Raw genomic sequence first — 22,767 nt, 5'->3', positions numbered from 1 at the left:
TTTCACCCCGACAGCTCTGAGAAGACAAACCTTGAGGACAACTAAGCCTGTGCTTCTACTCAGAGTACTATAAAAATTAGATGCTCCTGTAGTTCGCCGTCTCATTTGGTCCCGGACTTGCTCAAGACTGGAGCTCCACAAGCCAAACCTGCTCTTAAGAGCCACTTACTTTATGAAGCCAAGAAGGCTACATGTTCATGTTAAGTCTCGTTCATGCCCTTTTGCGCCTGTTTTTTTTGATGCCTACAATATAATTAAAAGGGGTGACCCGCCTGGCACCCCAACACTTCTCTGGACTCACTCTGTGTTCCTTTCACCTGTCCAAATCACAAAAATAGTCCACTGAGTCTTAGCACTGGCTAAGGTGACGATTGTCTGGAAAAGTTTGTGGTGGGCACTTTACTTTTTAGATTGTTCTCACTTCCAAAATATTTAAAGAATCCGTAACACTTTCTCTCCCAACGGGATAAGACAAAAATGGTGATAGCAAAGATTAAGATGTTTGGCAGAAATTAAATTAAAGTACTACTTACATTGAGACAATAGAATTAGGATGTTTTGAAGCTGATAAAATCATTTCAGCTAAGAAAAAATGAGGAAAATTGAAAAGAATTTCTTAAGAGAAAGGATTTTTTATTTTAAAAAGAGAAAAAAGAATGTAATAAATTTGAGAAACGAGAGGAGAGCATTCTGTCCATCCAGCTTATGTTGTATGTCAGAAAGTCCATTGTCAGGTTGAATTGCGACCTCTAATGGCAATATATTAGAAACACTTGTAAAACTTTTCTTGCATATTTCCGGGTGAAAGTTCAGGCTTCGCATGTCTTTTGTTCCTTTGTTTACTTGCTGCACGTTGTGAGAATAGTTTGTCCTTTTCTCTTATCACTTGAGCCATTAATGCTGTGCGTCCTTGCGGAAAAGTAAGTTTATCATAGATAATTTTATATAAAGAGGTTCAAATGTTTGTTAATCTTACACGTTCAGAGTATTTAAAATGTGTACTTGTATGTAACATTGTAACTTAGTGTATGTTTTTAATTTGTTTACAGAACACAGCAACAGGAATTAAAGTACTTTCAGAGTTCAGATTGTGTTTGAGATTAATCCTTATCTCGATATTGGAAAGGGGAGTTTACAAACAAAGTTGTATCACCGTGGAGTCAATAGTGGCACCTCTCGTGGCCAGACATCTGATTGTGTCTACAGTCGTTTGGACTTTATCTCACCTGCATTTCTTACACCAGCCTGTCGTACCGAGACCAGCTCTCATTTTTGGTTGTAGGAGGACTGAAAAGACACAATCAAACTGTTAGACTACCAAAATAGTAAGCCTGCTTAATGAGAAACATTTCCTTACAAGAATGGACACAAAGAAGTAATGAAAAATGTTAGGATAGTCAACCCACAAAACAAAGGTGTGGTTATCAAAGTTCCTCAACGGAGGGGAAGCGGAGCCAAAATGAATGCCAACTTAGAGTTGTTCATCTTCTTACAGAATATAAGAGATCAATGCGAAGGAGCAGGACTACCAGAGTAGAAGTGAAGTCAGAGATCATCTATACTGTTGTTCTGTGCTGTAGGGGAAAAGAGGTGCAAGCAGCTATTGACAGTGTTTCACCATAATCCTTCCCTGTATTTCCTGCTGACTAGAGCCAGTGAAGCACTTGCATGGCGTGCAATGGTCATCTAATAACATTTTTCCTATAGATACTTTTTAAAAGTGATTTAGGTTTCTGCTTCAACTACACAACTCTTTTAGGACTACACTGAGAGCCATCAAATGAGGCCAGCCTTGGCTAGGATTTGAACACTGAGAGCAAGAATTAAACCTTGAAATCAAAAATATCAAGTTTTGGCATGTACATTGGATTCAGAAAGTACAGGAATTGCTGACCTCATTTGAATTGGCGTTCTGCAAGGCACATTTGGTGTGTCTTTTTCATCGCACTTCCTGCTCCCTCCTGAATAGGAAACAGAAACCAGTTCATCCAGAGTTGTGGAATTCTCAGTTTTATTCCAAGTGGTTTCCCCTATGGCTCTGTCTGCCGGGAATACAAAGAGTAACAGATTTTACAGTATATATGCAAAAATACTGCCCCATTGATACAAGATTAGGACCCTTCCAGGCCCTCATCCTTAACATCTCCTTGAAGCTTACTGTGACTGTGCAGCTCTTCTTTCTACTATATTATCAAAACTGTGGCTTTGAGACTGTCTCCCTAAACCTGAGCACTTTGACAACTTCCCAGGTATATTTTTAGTTGATTACCTGCATTTGAAAAAGACACTTGGACAGAAAAAGATCAAACCCTTTCACTTTTTTACATTTTCTTAAGTTACAGCCATGTGCTAAAGGCATATCAGTTAATTTTATCCCCACATTAAGCAGCACTCAATACCTAAGAATGAGTAAGCAAAAGAAAATATTACTTAGAGTAAAAAGAAACTGAAATATCAGATTTACACAGGTATTCAGACCCTTTGCTTAGTACTTAATTGAAGCACCTTTCGCAGCGATTCCAGCCTGAGGTCTTCTTGGGTGTGACACAAGTTTCACACTCCTGAATTTGGGGATTCTCTGCCATTCTTCCCTGCAGATCCTCTCAGGTTCTGTCATGATAGACAGAGAGTGCCATGGGCAGATATTTCTTAGGTCTCTCCAGAGAAGTTCAATTGAGATCAATCTGGGCTCTGGCTAGGCCACTCAAGAGCAGTTATAGTTGGCCCTAAACCACTGCTGTGTTGCCCTTACTTTGTGCTAAGGGTAATTGTTCTGTTAGAAGGTGATCCTTTGGCAAAGTCTGAGGTCCAAAGCACAATGTAGTAGGTTTTCATAAAGGATATCTCTGTAGTTTGCTCCATTCAGTTTTCCATTAACCCCATCTATTGTCCCTGCCACTGACAACCAACCCCAAAGCATGATGCTGCCACCACCATGCTCTGGTGTTGGAATTGCACAGGTGATGAGTGGTGCTTGGTTTCCTCCAAACATGACACTAATCTTAGCTTCATCAGACTGGAGAAACCTACTTCTCACAGTGTGAGAATCCTTTAGATGCTTTTATGTACATTCCAAGAGGGTTTCCTTTTGTGTTTTACAGATGAAAAGCTTCTGTCTGGCCAGTCAGACTTAAAGCCTAGATCAATGGAGTGTAGCAGTGATGGTTGTCTAACTGGAGGTTTCTCACATCTTCACATTGGTTATCTAGATCACCAAAGTGATCATTGGATTTTTGGGCACCTCTCTTACCAAGGCCTTTCCCCCTGATTTCCCAGTTTGGTCAGTTGTCTATTTCAAGGAAGAGTTTTAGTTGTTCCAAACCTCTTCCGTTTATGAATTATGGAGGCCACTATGCTCTTGGGAACCATCAATGATGCAGGAATTTATTGGAGCCTTCCCTAAATCTGTGCATCATCACAATCCTGTCTCCAAGATCTGCAGGCAACTCATTCAACCTCATGGCTTTGCTTTTGTGGTATCTTCCATAGACAAGTGTTTGCCTTTCCTAATCATGTCCAATCAACTGAACTGACATGTACAATGATGATTAATAGAATTTGATCCCTGAGCCAAATTTCAAGTGTCATAACAAATGATCTGAATTCTTGCGTTAATGTGATATTTCAATGTTTTATCTTTGATAAATATATAAAAAAAATTCTTTTATCCTTTATTTACTTTGACATTCTGGGGTATTGAGTGTTGCTTGATGTGGGGAAAATGAATTTAAATGATTTTAGCATAAGGCTGCAACATTGGAAAATTTTAAAAAGATAAAGGGGATTCAATACTCTCTAAATCGTAGTGTATATTGAAAGGCACATAGTACGAGGGGAAGTCAAGCAAAACTTAGAAAATGGGATTTAACAGAAAATAGAACAAACCTTACCAAAACTGATAATGTCATTTCTTAATGGAGTCTCCACCCTTCTCAATGCACTTGCACCACCTGCCTGGAAATGCCTGGATTCCAGCAGGATAAAAGGTTTTGTCTTGTCCTCACAACCACTTTTGCACCACTTTTTTCACATCGTCGTCTGTCTTGAATCAACGACCACCCACATATTTTATTAGCGATTCAAAAGGGTGGAAATCACACAATGCCAAATCTGGCATATAAGGATGATGTGGCAATTCCTGATATTTCCGTTTCTCGAGACAAGCCTTGGTGTTCTTAGCAGTGTGTGCGGGAATTGTCTTACAGCAAAAGGACTCCTTGAGACAGCAGTCCCCGCCGCTTGGATTGGATAGCAGGCTTCACATTAGCCTTCAGCAAGTCACAGTAACTTGCACTAGTGACTGTAGTACCCCTCAGCATGTTGTTATCGACAATAACTGGTTGCGAGGACAAGACAAAAACCTTTTATTCTGTTGGAATCCAGGCACTTCCAGGCGGGTGGTGCAAGTGCATTGAGAAGTGTGGAGACTCCATTGAGAAATGACATTATCAGTTTTGTTAAGGTTTCTTCGATTTTCTAATAAATCCCATTTTCTAACTTTAGTTTGATTCTCCCGCATAATTTGAAACAGTGTTTTAATAGTCATGGTTGGCTCATTGAATCCCTAACAACAGATGCAGATGAAGTTTGTTGGAACTTTTTAAAAATTATGACATGCCACATAAAATGTGATCATCAGGTGGTGCAAGATTTATATGAGGAACCAATGTGGAGAAGGGCTTGTAATTCATTATATTACAATTTGAGTAAACTGTCAGCAGGCCGTAACTTTGGACAATGTTTAGATGGATTTGTGTGTGAAAGGTTTGTGTGAGGTTGTTAAATGTGTACAGCTGAGGCATGACTGGTTAAATGGCTTATTAAATGCTGCCTATAAAAACTTAATGTTAGTTCTTGCTATTGAAATGGGACCTAACTTGAGAACATTCCATTTCTTCTCTTCCATTTTAGATTTCTACCCCAGTGTTTAATTATTTTAAAACAGGCACTGCCACTTACAAAGTCTGACTCTAATTCTATCTCTTAACTCTTAAGTAGAATGCATTCAGCTTATTTTTTTATTCTTTTGCATGGATACATAATAAGTGATTCACACTTTGTTACAGAATTGCTCTGTAACTTATCTTTGGTTTGAACATCTTTAACTTGTGATTAACTTGTGTGTAATTTGCTGTATGTTTTTATGTTCTTTGAAAAGCATATATTTGTTGTATTTAAATAGGAACCGACTGATATGCACTAAAACAGTGGTGGTATCCCTGTCAGTACAAAAATACTTGGAGGAATAGCACAGCAAATGATCTGATTTTAGCAGTGTCCTACATGCATTGCACTTCATAAGATTCCAGAATGCAGGCCTTGTTTCACACATCCAAACAAAATATAATTCTTTTGCTAAATATATGTTAGGTAGGGTCACTACATAGTAGAACAAGAGGGGCAGAAGGGTTCATCTGCTAATAAGAGGAGAGAAACAAGAACACTCATTAGGGAGTTTTGTCTTTTACTAGTGTAAATGAACACAAGGAAAGCAAAGCTGGTGCTACCTGTATCCTCGAAGGTCCCCTTCTTCTGTAAGGTGCATGGTTGCCCACAGCTGACCTAACAAAAAGTGCACACACTTTTTAATTTCTTGTTCTTGCTTCAAGAGATAGCTCCTTGTAGGTATTGGCTTTTGTAATAGGAATATAATACATGAGGCAAAAGATGCCAACATATGGTGCCTTTATTAAACCAAAATACTCAAAGGAGAGATATACAAAAGGGAGAACAGAAAGTACACAATAAACAGATGGAAACCAAAACACTGCTGCTCTCTACTTAAAAAATTAAAAATAGATATGCTCGGATGTGCTTCAGGCACTTGTTGCATTGAAGACTAACAAAACCCTTTGGGCCAAATGGAATTTTATGAGCAAGGCTGAAATAAATGAAAGGTGTCCTTTATAAACCATCAGCAAGCCTAGTTCAGCAATCACTTCAGACTGGACAGTTATTGAATGGCCATAAACCTAAACCTGTGACTCTAATCTACAAAAATATCATCATGAACAATATATCGTACTTCTGTCCTGTATGAGATAAAAGAAACCATATAAATAAATAAGCTAGAAAACTACTCTTCTGAAAATAATAGTTTAACATTTAGCATTAGTAAAGACCTGTTGAAATAAATCTTTTATAGTCAATAAGATCTGGGTGATTACATGACAAAAGTTGTATATATATATATATATATATATATATACAGTGTGTGTATATATATATATATATATATATATATATATGTATATATATATATATATATATATATATATATATATATATATATGCACAGATATTGTCATGCATGAGCATAGGACCCCTTTACAAGTTTACTCAAAGTATGTATTAACCCACCAGGACGAGAGGGGGCGCTGCCATTAACGATGTTGTATCTTTTTTCCCCACAGCACTGAGTCCAGCTGCCATAAAACCCTGGGTTCCCCAGAAGAAGGCGTCATGTACTGGCCAGAATAACCTGCCAGATGGAGCATCCACTAGAAATGACAAAGCCTCATTGTTTGTTCTGATACTCACACGAAGGGACAAACACTTGTGAACATCTCTTTTTTTTTTGTTTGTTTCTGTAATTTCTTTAATTTACTTTTCTGTTTCCAGACAATAAACAGGGCAGCCTGGTTGGCACTCCAAAATTTCCATGCAGTTTCTGAGCTGTCACTATCACACCTGGCCACAATATATATATTGATATAGATACATACATACCCCCAGATTATGAAAAACTGCTTAAGATAAATGTTTATACAGATATTGCCATTTGTATTGTATATTGTATGATTTCACCAATCTCATTGCTGGATTGGTCTACTTTCACAACTTAAGCTTAACACACACATAGACACACACTCTCACAAAGATCCGATCCACATACGTACAATGCACGTATGAATAATGCCAGCACTGACATTTGGTCATTAGTATTCTACATTGGAACTCCCTGTTTTCATTGTGAACAGTGCACAGGTGTCCCCAGATATAACCCACACCTACTTTGATCCCCAAAAGTCTCCAGCTTTAAGTTTCTGGGGGTCACCATCACAGAGTTGACAATACTTCAGTGGTAGTAGGCAAACCACAACGTCGCCTCTACTTTCTGAGAAGGCTAAGAGAAGCTAACCTCCCCCAGAAGATGTTGATCAACTTTTACAGATAAACTATAGAGAGCATCTTGACTAACTGCATAACAGCCTAGTACAACAGCTACATTACAGCCGCAAAAAAGCCCTGCAACGTGTTGTAAAAACAGTACAGGACATTGTTGGAACTGAACTGCTATCACTAGAACATCAATACAAGACTTGTTGTGTCAGAAAGACCAAAAACATTATCCTGGACATGACTTGTTTAAGCCCATCCCATCAGACAGATGCTTCAGATCAAGAGAATTTCCCAACTGCTATAAACTTGTTGAACTCTGATAACTCCTTAGACTAAGATAATTTTTCATACTATTTGCCTTTTGGATTTTAAATGCACCTTTGGGGTTGTTACCACTTTATTGTGTCACAATGAAAATAAAGTGCTTGATTGATTGATTGAAAAACATTCTAGACACATGATGGCTGATACACCCTTTGGTTATATTACCAACCAAACAATGTCTTATTTCTATGGCACTGTTCTACCCAAAAGGGTGCACATCCCAGCCTGTAGAGAATAGGATGGCATTGATCTCCCTTGCACCATGTGCTTTGTATTAACTTTATTACTTCAATCACTCTAGATATAAAGACAAAGTATAGAAATTTAAAAACAACATGGTATTTCAAAGTAGAATAGTACCAGTACTAGAAAATATAATTCAAATTCTGTATATATATAGTCCTAGAATGCTTTTTGAAAATCAGTAGCAATGTCGAAGGTGGATGCAGTGCTGGGAGGCTTTTCAATTCAGCAATTGGGCTGATGCATGAGTTGCATTGTCAGATATCCATATGAAATGGTATATCTCTCTCTCTTACTTATCTCTGTCTTTAATGTTGTTCTCTGGTCCCTCGGATGGTCAATTATGTATGCCAAAAATACACGTAGGGTTCTGGACCATGTGATACTACAGACGTATGATTGGCCAGCTATCCTGAAGATGAAAGCCTCTGCCAAAAAGCTTTGATCCTCATACTTATCTGTGCAATCTCTTGTATCGATTTATTTTGAGTTTTAAATTGTCTGCCCATTTCAAACTAAAAGCACCATAAATTACTTAGATAACAAGATAGATGCATTCAGGTTTTAAACTGGTAAGTTACTGGTCACACGAAAGAATGTAGATGTAGTTAGATAAGTTAAGATAAGTCAGCGTAAACTGCCTTTGTGAACTGTGAATTGCCATTTCATTGCAGTTTGTTTGAACAAAATGAAAAACTTTTAATAGAGGCAATCTGCAGTTTTTTTCCTCCACTACATCATTTTCATTTGACGACCGGGATGAAGCTGAAATTTTGCAGTTACAAAAGGAAGACTGTGACAGTTTTCAAAATTATGTTATTATAACACACAATTATCTTTGCAGTCATTCCATGTCCACCTCACTACAGCCTTCACAATGGAGTGGGGCTCTATGGTTAACACTAGAATCCCTGAAGCCTACGAAAAAAGTTGTACTCCCGGGCCACCTTAAATTCCTTTGCACCTCACCATCAGCGTCATTTGTTTAGCAAATGTGTTGATCAGCACAAGCAGCAAGCAGTTAGTGTTGTTCCCATATACCCGCCCCCACCAATGGAGCTCAAGTCGGACAAAAAGTTCTCCCAGCTCAAGTCTGTTTATCTGGGTGTGAAGTGTCAGGAGTTGTAAAGGGTAAAAAATATATTGTTATTTGTACTGCATCTACAACGATCTGGGTAAATATAGGATGACAGGAAATGTGAGGCAAGCAATGTTGAACACATTGCTAAAACAGAAACGTTTTTTCATGTTATAGTACTAATGACAAAATGTTGACATGAAGTGTATAATGTGTGAAGACTGAAGTCCAAATATCAAATAAACACTTTCACAAAAGGTACAAGTATAACAAAACAAGTGTGCCTTTATTCATATAACTGAAGAAAAATAAATTGGGTTAGGGTATGATGGTGACACGACCGCTTGGCTGGTGCAGCAGTAAGAATCACTGTCTCATAATGAGGTTGCAGGTTCAGTTCCGGGTCCTTCTTGCATTAACTGTTTTGAGTAGTGAGTGGGTATAATTATTATTATTATAGAATAAAAACATACATTTGATTTATTTGAGTCTGTAAAAGTCTGTGTAAATTTATGGTACTTGTAAAAGTTAGCTTTTTTTTTATTCATTCTATCTGACGCTGCTATTTTTCGAATAAACACGAGCTATAAGAGAGGTGAACTCAGATGAGGATGAGGGTTCTACATTGGAGAAACAGAACAGAAGCCCTCCCTGCAAGAAACGTCCACTCACACATAAGAACAATGCAGCTGCATCAGGTGTAAAGTCAAAAGATGACACTGATTGGATGCAGCAAGAGGTCAGGCATCGTCCTGCCAGTCAGTCTGCGCCACACATGTCCTTCAACGAAACAGCAGGGCCTACAGATATCATGCAAAGTTCTGTTTGTCATTATGTTTTGTGATGGTCTTTGTATAAAAAAATGTTACTTATTTAAAAGCCAGATCGAATGTTATTTACCAATTTACATTGATTTATTTACTTATCTTCCTACAGCAGAAAGTCACAAGTAAACTGCAGAGCTTCCGGTCAATACCACTCCTTATTCAGGAAAAGATCCCAGTCGATCCCAGACGTCATTCTTGTACTGAAGCAGCATTGCACATGTACTTTGTCAGCATGCCCATGTTGATGTCAGTGTTAAGGCACTGCTGAATGTCTGAGGCAGGGCTAGATGTTGATGATACACAATCACAATCTCAGTTATTGTAACATTTGTAACTGTTTCCATGTCCTATGCTTGGTGTGAGATGTGGGTCCATGAAACTCAAAAATAGGCCTGTTAGCTTAAGGTAGGCCTCAAAACTCAAAAGTAGGCCCAGTTCTGTGTGGACAGTACTCTCAGTTGGAAAGGGAAGTCATAAAAATTACCGGCTTACAGAACCTAAACAATATTTCGTTTGAAGAACCTTCAAATAAAGAAAATAGTCCAAAAGCAAAGAAAAGTTTCAGAAAAGGGTAAAACATGCAAAAAAAAAAATCTTAATGAAATAATGCCACAAAGTATAACAGTAGGGTTAACAAAAAATACCTAAAAAACTAAACCCAAGAATCCAAAAATCTAAAAAAAGTTCAAAAACTAAGCAAGAACTTAAGAAAGGAGTAACGAAAGAAGGGGAGCTGAATAACACAAGAAGGCTCAAATGCCTCAGCAATAAAGTTGTAATGACTAAGTAAATTAGTTAAAGAAAAGTAGAGTGAGAAACAAGAGAAAGAACAGATTTAAAAAACAAAGCAAAGGTCAAAACCAAAAGTCAAAAAGTGAGAATGACAAAAGCCAAATCAAAAACCAAAAATCAAAGTCAAGGGACAAAGGAAAATGGGAGACAAAGATCAAAAGTAAAGAGAATCACAAATCGTAGAATGTAATCCAAATCTTGGATACAAAATGGCCATCTAGATGACCTTTTAACCCTTCACCAAGGATTCCTTAATGTTGTGACCCTAGACGCCACACATCTAGCAACCAGGACCCACATTTGACAATGGAAGCCACAATGTTGAAAAAGATATTAAAAGACTTTAGACTCTTAAACAAGGACTCCAATCAAGAAAATAATGAAAGCAGTGAATTTCCTGAGCATAAAACCCCCAGAAATGACACATAATGAAAAGACAATTCTTGTACCACAATGAAATTGTAGAAAAATTTAAATAAAAGTTAATTTCAAGCAAGATCAAGTCTTATAAAGACCACCTACAGCCAACACTGCAGTATTAGGAATAAAAATTAAAGTTAACATAGAAGCAAAAATATTAAAAAACAAGAAAATACTAACCTAACAACAACAGCAACAACTATTTTTGTATAGCCCAAAATCACCCAAGGAGTGCCACAATGGGTTTTAACAGGCCCTGATTTTTTTTTGACATCCCTCCCCAGCCTCGACTTACTAAGTAGACAAGAAAAAAATCCCAAAAAACCCTGGAAGAAATCTTGGGAAAGGCAGTTCAGAGAGAGACCCCTTTCCAGTTAGGTTGGGTGTGCAATGGGTGTCATACAATACACAGGACAGAACAGAACACAAGTAATCTTCTTCACAGAGCTAGATGGCCAATCTATCATTGCCACCTCGGGAATACTATAGTATAATAGTAAAAGTGTAAGTATAAGGCAAAATGCAAGAGTAGATTATATCACATATGAGGATTCAGATTTATTCAGAGTCCTGGAGATCTCGGGCAAAAAGCTGCCTCCATCTTACTGGTCATTCTACAGCTGAGTCAGTGCTGGGCCAGCCACTCTGATGATTCTACCCGATGAGTCCAGTGTCCCTTTATCAGAGATGACTTTTCCATATGGAGACAAACAACTTGACAGTAGAGCACTGGCACCAAGAGCCACATGTAAGTATCAAGAAGAGAAACAGAATAGGCAAGTGTTAGTATCAGATCATAAGTATCAAATTACTTGTGTTTTAGTACTAATGACTAACAACAGAGATGCAGCATATATATAAACAAGAAAAAAGACAAAATGAACATATTCACTGACAAAAAAAACATAAAAAAGTTGTATAAAAAGAAGAAACTAAACATATAAGCAATAAATGAACTAAAGTCAGGTCAGCACATCAGGTGGCTTAGATGGCCACCTAGGACCCTATCTTCTGGAGGATGTAAATTTAACAAGCCAATTTCACTTTGTTCTCACACTCTACTTGCTCCTTGTGCCTTATACAATATGGAGGAATGGGAATGTGTCAAGGTGGCTGCTAGGTTAGTTTGATGTGTCCCACCACAAAAATACATTGCAAGTGAAGTGACGGAAAAAAGGATGAGAACTTGTGGAGGAGTGTTTCAAAATGAAAAGGCAAAAGCCATCAGACGCTCAATACCACTAAAGGAAAAAGGAAGAAGATGAGAAGCAAAATAAAAACAGAGCTGTGGATATTCTGTCTTTGGGTAAATTGTGTTTGTTTTACCTCCACAGCGTGAAGGCATTACTTTCACTATTAGCACAAACATAATCTAAATAAGCTCGCTATGGTAGATAATGGATGAGTGATGGTAGTCTGTTAACTACCTGTATTTTGTTTGCTTTATATGCATAATGGTGCTGTCTATGTTTTTGTCCATGATTATTTAATAGCTGCAATCAGTGATATAGGTCAGTAGTATTATAATAAAAGGTAATAGGGTCAACAATTTAGTTATATTTTATAGCACTGTCGTTTATGTAATTTTAAATGCATTTTTACAATATTAAGAATCGCCCATAGAGATTCAATTTTACATTCAGATATATTGTTTATTGTGTATTTGCCTTGAAACACTTGTTTAAGATATGTATAATTATTATTACTGTCATCATCAACATAAGGCCTGTGTGTGTTTTCAGTTCCTTCTAGCAACCTGATTGGCCAGTTTGACTTTAATGATGCAATTGAAAGAGGAAGTGCAAGTGTGAGACAAATGAGAAAGAGTAAAGGCGCAGGAGGCTTCCTGAGAGTTACCTTCAAACACAGCAAGTATAAAAGCAGACAGGAAGCGAGCAAGGCAGCACAATATGACAGAGCCTGAGAAGCAGGCATTAGAGGAACGTACTTGACAGAGGGATTGCCGGTAAAGAGACACCTAAGGATACTGAACAAAGTTACACATAAGGCAAGAGATATCAAATTTCTAAAAATGTATTCTGTTACCTGTATTTGATATATTTGGTGACTGCTTATTTATAATTACCTTGCATTCACCTTACACATGTTTAGCTTGTTGTTACTTTCGTCTATTGTACTAAACAAAGGCATGTGCTTTTTATATCTATTGTTTTTGCATGTATATTAGCACAATCTGGGCTACCTGCCTAAGACAGGTTGAAATCTAAGTAATCAATGTAGACCTTAGCATTAACATTTGCAGTGCACCACCTATTGGAATGTATTTTGCAATACACTTAGTGTTAAAATGCATCACACTTGACATTCCAACAGATGGCAAATCACAGACATTTGTAGTAATAAAATTCATTACTATAAATGTTTGTGATATGCCATCTGTTGAAACAACAAATGCAATGGTTATATCTCTGTTGTATTCCATTTGGAATGGGATTTGTAAAAGCAGTGATGTTTGTGATGCACCATCTGTTGGAATGACAAATACAATGCATTTTATTACCACAAATGTTTGTAACCAGAGAGACACACAGACACTTCTCCTTTTGTTAAGGTTTTTTGGGGGGAGAGTGCCAGCGGTGAGCCTTCATGGGCTTTGACTGGCAATACCATGGCCACTGGTCAAACCATGACAAATGTTTAGTCTGCTTGTCATGTGTGTTGCACACATGTCTTCCCATATTGTCTTGAGAAGTACAGCTCAGAAAAAAGATCTTGAAAGTACTGGGATTATTCAAAAAAAAATTGAGAGGCCATCCCTTTGAATGTGAAACGTGAAGTGGTAAAGCATAGGTAAACAGTCTTACCAAATAAACTGCTCAAAAAAATTAAAGGAACACTTTGAAACATCAGATCTCAATGGGAAAAAGAAATCCTCCTGGATATCTATACTGATATAGACTGGGTAATGTGTTAGGAACGAAAGGATGTCACATCGTTTGATGGAAATGAAAATGATCAACCTACAGAGCCCTGAATTCAAAGACGCCCCAAAAATCTGAGTGAAAAAATTATGTGGCAGGCTAGTCCATTTTGCCAAAATTTAATTGCAGCAACTCAAAATTGTACGCAGCACTTTGTATGGCCCCTGTGTTCTTGTATACATGCCTGACAACATCAGTGCATGCTTCTAATGAGATGACAGATGGTGTTGTGGGGGATCTCCTCCCAGATCTGGACCAGGGCATCACTGAGCTCCTGGACAGTCTGAGGTGCAACCTGATGGCATTGGATGGACCAAAACATAATGTCCCAGAGGTGTTCTATTGGATTTAGGTCAGGAAAGTGTGGTGGCCAGTCAATGGTATCAATTCCTTCATCCTCCAGGAACTGCCTGCATACTCTCACCACATGAGGCCAGGAATTGTCGTGCACCAGGAGCCACTGTACCAGCATAGGGTCTGACAATGGGTCCAAGGATTTCATCCTGATACCTAATGGCAGCCAAGGTGCCTTTGTCAAGCCTGTAGCGGTCTGTGTGACCCTCCATGGATATGCCTCCCCAGACAATCATTAACCCACCACCAAACTGCTCATGCTGAATGATGTTACAGGCAGCATAATGTTCTCCATGGCTTCTCCAGACCCTTTCACTTCTGTCACGTGCTCAGGGTGAACCTGCTCTCATCTGTAAAAGCACAGGGCACCAGTGGTGCATCTGCCAATTCTGGTATTCTATGGCGAATGCCAATCGAGCTGCATGCTGCTGGGCAGTGAGCTCAGGGCCCATTAGAGGACATGGGGCCCTTGGGTCACCCTCATGAAGTCTTTCTGGTTGTTTGGTCAGAGACATTCACACCAGTGGCCTGCTGGAGGTCATTTTGTAGGGCTCTGGCAGTGCTCATCCTGTTCCTCCTTGCCCAAAGGAGCAGATACTGGTCCTGCTGATGGGTTATGGACCTTCTATGGCCCTCTCCAGCTCTCCTAGAGTAACTGCTTGTCTCCTAGAATCTCCTCCATGCCCTTGAGACTGTGCAGGGAGACACAGCAAACCTTCTGGCAATGACACGTATTGATGTGCCATCCTGGAGAAGTTGGACTACCTGTGCAACCTCTGTAGGGTCCAGGTATCGCCTCATGCTACCAGTAGTGACACTGACTGTAGCCAAATGCAAAACTAGTGAAGAAACAGTCAGAAAAGATGAGGAGGGGAAAATGTCAGTGGCCTCCACCTGTTAAACCATTCCTGTTTTAGGGGTCATCTCATTGTTGCCCCTCTAGTGCATCTGTTGTTAATTTCATTAACACCACAGCAGCTGAAACTGATTAACAACCCCTCTGCTACTTAACTGACCAGATTAATATCCCATAAGTTTCATTGACTTTATGCTATACTCTGATTAAAAAGTGTTCCTTTAATTCTTTTGAGCAGTATATTATTTATTAATCGAAGAATGCTTTAGAATTTGATTGGATGACTGATGTAATTACTAAACTATTCTTTCAATTTTCACATATTTTATTGTTATCCGAACAAATATGGAGCTCATTTTCTTGGGCCAGGGAATGTAATAGTTTTTTTCATGGTATTTAGGTGTTTGTTTTTAGTAAATTCACCTTAGGAAGAAGTTTTCAGGAATGGATTAGCTTTGCAAGAGAAGTATATATAATATGCAGAGAATCTATATATATAATTCACTAAGGCAAGACAACCATGGAAAGCACGCCGGAAGGGGCGTGGATTCACCTAGCCGCCGACAAGTGAGACACCTATGGCGCATGCAGGAAGGAGCCACACCCACCAACTCCAAGACCATTGGATACGATGACAACTCACAGAGCCACGGCCACCAACTCGGACGCAACGACACATAAAAACCGGCGTCATTTATATTCGTCTGTCGTAGAGGTCACATGCAGCTCCAACCCGCGTTGACTGTTAATGGAGGCATGTTTCTCGCGGAGGTGAATCGCCATATGCGGCGTGTAAAACGAGTTTTCGGTTACGACGCACGACCAAGTGCACTATAGCAAACTGTTTTACACGCTACATACAGCTATTCGCATCCGCGACAAACATGCGTCTTAGATACTCCTGCACTTTGTACACACCCCCCTCCCACCGTGGTCGGGTGTCTTGGTGGATTATATATAGAAAGGCAGCCAAAACCGCACAGAGCAATGAAAAGTCTACGTGAGTCACAGGTTCATCTGGATTGTACAAAGACGACAACGACACGAGTGACGAGTTGGAGGTGGGCACATGAGCAGGGAGTGTATACTGAACGAGAAATCAACAGACTAGCATGACAGAGGGAGCGGAGTGGATGTCCTTCTCCTCTCCTCCCGTTCCACCCTGAGCGCCGCACGGATGACTGTGTGTTGGTTCGTTCCATGCATTGGTTAAAACCCAATGAAGGAAGCAGTCTTTAAAAACCAATAAGCCCTGTGCCTCTGTTTCATTACCGTCTTACCTGCTTCACCAATGCAGACCCTGCAACAGGCGATCCGGTGGCGTCATTCTCATGACCCACCGGGCAGCCAACCGGGTAACCAAAGTCTCTGGGTTCAGGGGGGAGTATGGTTACAAAGCTGAAACTTAAAGGAATTGACGGAAGGGCACCACCAGGTGTGGAGCCTTTTCGCTTCATTTGACTTAACACAGGAAATCTCACCTGGCCCGGACACGGACAGGATTGACAGATTGATAGCTCTTTCTCGATTCTGTGGGTGGTGGTGCAATTTGGCTGGTTATTTCCGAAAACGAACGAGACTCCCGCCTGCTAAATAGTTACACGAACCAACAGCAGTCGGCGTCCAAATTCTTAGAGGGACAAGTGGCTTTCAGCCACGTGAGATTGAGCATTAACAGGTCTGTGATGCACTTGTATGTCCAGTACTGCACGAGCGCTACACTGAATGGATCAATGTGTGTCTACCCGGTGCGGGGAGGCGTAGGTAAGCCGTTGAACCCCATTCGTGATGGAGACCGTGGCTTCCAATTGTTCCCCACGAACGAGAAATTCCCAGTACGTGCGGGTCATACGCTCGCACTGATTACGTCCCTGCCCTTTGTAAAGCCCCCCATGGTCGGGTGACTTGGTGGATTATATATTAAAAAAAAGCAGCTGGAACCGCAAAGAACAATGAAAAATCAACGTGGAAACCGACTGAGGCGGTGTTTGGAAAATTAACAGTCAACGTGACTCACAGGTGCATGTGGACTGTACACAGATGAAAGCGACTCAGGTAGGGAGTTGGGGGCGGGCACATGAGCGGGCAGTGCGTACTGAACGAGTGCCGTTCAACCCCGTCCTTCGCTTTGGAAGGAGAAAGCGCGACGGCACTCCTCTGGTTTTCAGTCACGGACAATTGTATGTTGGTTCGTAGCGTGCATTGTTGCAATGTTACTTTTCTTGGTGGTTTATTAAATTATGGATTTTTCAAATGTTTATTTTTTCCTCTGTGCTTAAAAATCATTTAAAAAGCGGTCTGATTATGCGGCGTCTGATTATGCGGCGTATGCTACGCTGCGGGTTGGCTAGTCATATATAAATGACTAAGCCATGGCAAGTTTATGAATGATTCAGTGTTTCAGTTGTCCAGTGTCATTACTTAGTGCTCCAGTACATGTTTATCTTGCATTAAGCAGCATTTTTTTTTTACAAATGAATTGCAGACCACCTTAGTGCATTCAATTTGGAAAATATTTTGCTTCCAGCAGGTGGACCTTGAACTTTATTGATCTTTATAATTCACTATATTGCTGATCACATATCAGCATAACATGTGTGGGAATAACAAATGCAGCTGTTAAATGTAGGCCAGTGCCATAAAACTATTATCAGTCTAGCAAGGGATAAACAGGTTTCCAGGCTACCTATTAGTTGCTTTCTGCCAGGCTGAATGAACACGATAATTACCTGTCCTTTAAACATCAAGTCTTATAGTAGTAAAAGCCCTCTTGACCTGTCTCCATCTGCACCGTGGATAGATAGAGTTGTCCTTGGCATACAGAAATAGGCAGTTATGCCTAAAATCAGGAAAACACATAAAAACTAAATATTATTGTGGTGCCAACAACATAATAGTTTGAAAATAGTAATCAAAGCCAAATAAAACATCTGCATGTCTTGTCTTTTTTTGGACCCATATTTATACTAAAGATAAATCATTTCTTTCTTTTTTGGGTTTGCCAGTTATCTTTTGGAAATTTAATCTGACATAAAGATATTGGCTATTAGTCGAAAGTATTTTCCAAATAAGGAAATTCCAGCTGTTTCTTTCTTATATTTTTAAGGACTGGGGTGGTTAGTGATAAAATGTTAACAGTACAAACTGTTTTCTTTTTTTGCATTATTTTTTATTTAGTGTGACCCTTGTAGCATACTGAGGCAGAACAAAATCCTGTGGACATAGTATTCTTGTTTGTATAGTTTACATTTTTAATGTCATTATTTACACTTTGTTTCCTGGATATAGCAAATTATTATTATTATTGTTAATATCTCAAGGCCAATACTTATTATCTTTTGCACACACTTTATGCCCTATTGAGTATTAATTTCCCATGGCCTCCAAATACATAAACACATGCACACACACGCACACATACACACACACACACACACACACACACGTATATATATAAATATACAGTACTATATATTTGGTGGAACATACACAGATGCCTTTTATGACACAGTTTTACAGATGGAAGACATATGTCTGGAGATAAAGAGTGAATGTTGCTTAAACCTGGGCGGGAACAATTGCATTGCTTGCTGAGTGTCACATTTCTAAACAAATCCAGTGCCTCAAGAAGGCATAGGGGCTGTGATTTCAAACTGCAAAGAGCAGCTTTGCTCTTGTTAACCTTCTGATTACAATAAACAGTCAAAAGTCTCCAAACAAAACCCTATTAAGCATAAAAATGTGGCGTGGCATGTACAAAGAGCACCTTGCACATGTCAAAAATGAACATAACCTGTCTGAGACATCAGATTATACATTAGTATACAATGGCATCAATGGGCTAGTGGTAAATGTGAATACAGTAATCCCTCGCTATATCGCGCTCCCCCTTTCGCGGCTTCACTCCATCGCGGATTTTAAATAAAAGCATATCTAAATATATATCACGAACTTTCCGCTGATTCGCGGATTTCTGCAGAAAATGGGTCTTTTAATATATGGTACATGCTTCCTCAGTTTGTTTGCCCTGTTGATTTCATACAAGGGACGCTATTGGTGGATGGCTGAGAAGCTACCCAATTAGAGCACATATTATGTATTAAATAAAACTCCTCAATGATATACCTGCACGGTGCTTCACACACTTAAAAGCTCTAACAGTATGTATTGATTTTTGATTGTTTGCTTTTCTCTGTCTCTCTCACTCTCTCTGACATTCTCTGCTCATGATGGAGGGGGTATAAGCTAAGGGGCTGTTTGTACAGAGGCAGTTTGCTTAGAGGATATGGACACTCCTCAAAAAAATGCTGAAAGACTACCTTCACATTGCTCCCTTCCTTGCTGCTGCTTTATCGCAGTGCTTCTCATACTTAAAAGCCCAACAGCACGTATTGATTTTTGATTGTTTGCTTTTTTCTCTCTCTCTGTCTCCCTCTCTCTCTCTCTGACATTCTCTGCTCCTGACGCGCACTCCTTTGAAGAGGAAGATATATTTGCATTCTTTTAATTGTGAGAAAGAACTGTTATCTCTGTCTTGTCATGGAGCACAGCTTAAACTTTTGACTAAAGGGTGTTATTTCATGTCTGGAGGGCTCTAATAATGTTAAAAAAATGTATTTAGAAGGTCGTAAACAGGTTTTCTATGCTCTAACTGCAAAAATATTAGATTTATAAATAAAGAATTCTACTTAGTGGAAATTCATCTATCGCGGTATAGTCTGGAACGTGAGGGTTTACTGTATAACTGTGTGGAGAATATTTATAAACCGTGTGGGAGAGTTTATAAGGGCTTAAAATATATAAAAATAACCATACAGACATATGGTTTCTACTTCACGGATTTTCACCTACCGTGGGGAGTTCTGGAACGCAACCCCCGCGATCGAGGAGGGATTACTGTAATGTGTTGTCACAGGTGCTGTGTGTCCTCTTTGTTGTTCACCATTATGCCAATAGTGTAGGAGTTGATGTAAGCTTAAAAGAACTGGAAGTAATTCTTGTGAAAGTATGAACTGCAAAATATGCATTTGAACTAAATGGTAGTGTTGTGCAAGTTCACACCTCAAAAGATCTAGCTCAAAGTTCAGTTCATAATAAATAAAACTGAAATAAAGAGTTCATAGTTCACCATTTCAATTTTGAACTCGTTCATGTTCAGTTCATTTTGTGTTTTTTAAGGAGTGAGAATAAATGACCCATGAGTTTACATTTTTCAATTATGCATGCCTTATATTAGGCTATTACAATGTTCTTGCATAAAATAAAATAATTATGAAAATGTTTTTATTTAAATAAACTTTATTGAGTTATACCCAGTAACAAACATATAACTATGTGTGCTGATATCCTCCAGTCAAAAAAGAAATTAAATAGATGCAAGTATGCATATAAATTACCGCTCTATTTCCAACCGTGCAACACAAATGGTGACTGTGGAACCAGCATGTAGGTGAATTAACCTATTATGCTGACGGTCAAAATTCACATCACATATTGCATGTCCAACAGGGAAAAATATAAAGTGGCCTCGTGAAGTACAACGTTTTCCTTTTCGTGTCAGTGGGGTATGCTTAAGCACAAGCAGGAAGACACAGACAGTGCCTATTTGATTTTACGTTATTTTTTCCAAATACAAATAATTGGCAAAAAATTTGTATGAAATAAACATTCATACAAATCCACTATTTGTGCTTATCCAAATACCATATTCGGATTCAGCTCCACCCCTACATTACAGGGTAAGGCTGACAATGAACAGCCACAGGAGATGCAGATTTCAGTACGCAAAACATCCAGTAACCATCCAACCTTCTCTCTGTACATCTAAATGAATAATTGAAATAAATTAACATCACTAATTGAAAATGCCAGAATATAACATTTTAACATGTTTTTAACATGTTTTTAACAGCTATATAGGCGTAGACCCGACTGTCAACGGAGGCACATGTAAAGTAAACAAAAAGAACTTTTCATTTTTCTTCAGCTATGGGGCACGTCTTCCCCATGTCTCACAGGCCCAACACAGTCCCAAAACACCCAAAAGCAAAAACACCCCAAACCAAATTCTTCTTCCTCCACTCCTCCTTCCAGGCAGCTTTGTCCTCCTCCTCCTCCCAATTCTGGCGCCCGGAGTGGTGACTGTCGGCCTCTTCTCTAGCCCACCCAGAATTGCTGCAGGTGCTCATTGACCTACTTCTGGCTGCACCTCCAGGCGTAGCTGTGTTCCAGCCCAGACAGGCTCATTAGGCCATGCAGCTTCCCCTGGTGGTGGCCATGGAGCCCAACAGGAATGAGCTCCGGTGTTCCAAACTATTGGCCCCAATGCAACCCAGTGTGGCTGCCAATAAGTTTTCCAGAGGACGTAGTTTGCATAGTGCGTAGTGTGCATCCCATGGCTGCTCCCCCGAATCCAGTGTCAAAGGGGCGTCCCAACCGCGCATGGGTCCCGGTCATCTGCCAGAGTGCCCTTCCCTCAGCTAAGCTCAGCTCAGCTGGGGCACAGAGGCTCGTCCCAAGAGGGCTGGTCTCCTCCAGGATGGGAAGTCGGTTTCCTTGAGTCCACGGCCTCGGTCATATAAGGATATAAGAAAAAGGCCGAGAGGTGCTGCCCTGATGCCCGTATCCTCCGGGCGTCCTCCACGGACAACACCTCCAGCCATGGCCACAGTGGTTGCATTCAAAGCAACATCACTCCCCTCTGGGAGCTCTCTTTCCGGTCCCCTTGGGACCGGAAAAAGGAAGGGAAGTCCTGCCCTGACGTCCACACATCTGAGGGTGGCTGGTGGTTCTGCCCTCCACAGCGCAACCCTCCACTGTCTGTGAGCAGACGGGCTCACGCTGCGCACTGTTTGGAGTCCCCATCTTCCTTTTCTGGGTCCTCCTCTTGCTCTGGGGCGCACCAATAGTCTGGGTCCCTTTATGGGAAGGAAAGAATCCCCTTGGCATCTGTGCACCGTTAGATGCCTGGGAAACTGATGCCGGCTAGCTGTGCAAGGTTGTTTGGCAGCATGTGTTTACTAGCCACCTCCTCGCATGCATATCCGCAGCGCAATTGGTGACTGCAGCTGCGTCCCTTGTAGGAGGTGTGGCTACTTGGCCAATGGAACTGACGCATACCGCTGCCCTTTCGAACTGCCCTCCTATATCTTGCTTTATGATACAGGCATCGCCTACCTGTACCGCTGCATCACACAGGTTGGGGAATTCAGCGTTGCGCCATTTCAGCCAACCCAGTATGGCACCTAACTGCACACTAATCTTCTTCTCCAGCCTGTGTGATGTCTCTATAGCACAAGATTCATACGCAACACAGGACATACAAATAGGTAAATATCCCTCATCCATGTTCCTACAATCATTTAAATTATTTATAATCACTTCAAGTACATAGCACACATTCCCTTTATTTATTATACTATTCTGAAAATTTTGCTTCATGCTTGAGATTTAATACCCTATTAAAGTATTATTTTACTTTAGTGATTTATTATTCTATGATTTAAAATATAAATTTAGCAGGTTTTATTTTTTAGTCAGTACAAAGATAACTTCTGAGAAAAACTTCGTTTTTCTATCTCTGATGAAATTACTGTGCACCTTTTACAATAATATAGTAAGTGATAGGAACAAAACAGTACATTGTACATACAGAATAATCACATTAAATTAGTATCTGGAGGCAGAACATACAAAGAGGATGGCAAACTGAAAGGCAGGGTGTAAGAGCCATTTCCTAGTTACATAAGATTCATAAATGTTTTACTAAATGATAGTGCATAATCTATGGGAGCTTCCTATAACCCCCAT

At 39.8% G+C, this 22,767-nt stretch overlaps 1 long non-coding RNA gene across 1 annotated transcript; it reads left to right on the top strand.

The window, feature by feature from the left end:
* Positions 1-808: 808 nt before the first annotated feature.
* Positions 809-7,408, top strand: LOC120519323. Its single transcript, XR_005631442.1, has 3 exons — positions 809-920; positions 1,050-2,249; positions 6,414-7,408. It is a non-coding gene; the product is annotated as an uncharacterized LOC120519323 (long non-coding RNA).
* Positions 7,409-22,767: the final 15,359 nt, after the last annotated feature.

This window comes from Polypterus senegalus, chromosome 1 (genome assembly GCF_016835505.1).
Source record: "Polypterus senegalus isolate Bchr_013 chromosome 1, ASM1683550v1, whole genome shotgun sequence".
Taxonomy (NCBI): domain Eukaryota; kingdom Metazoa; phylum Chordata; class Cladistia; order Polypteriformes; family Polypteridae; genus Polypterus; species Polypterus senegalus.
This window is presented reverse-complemented; position numbering and strand designations above follow the sequence as displayed.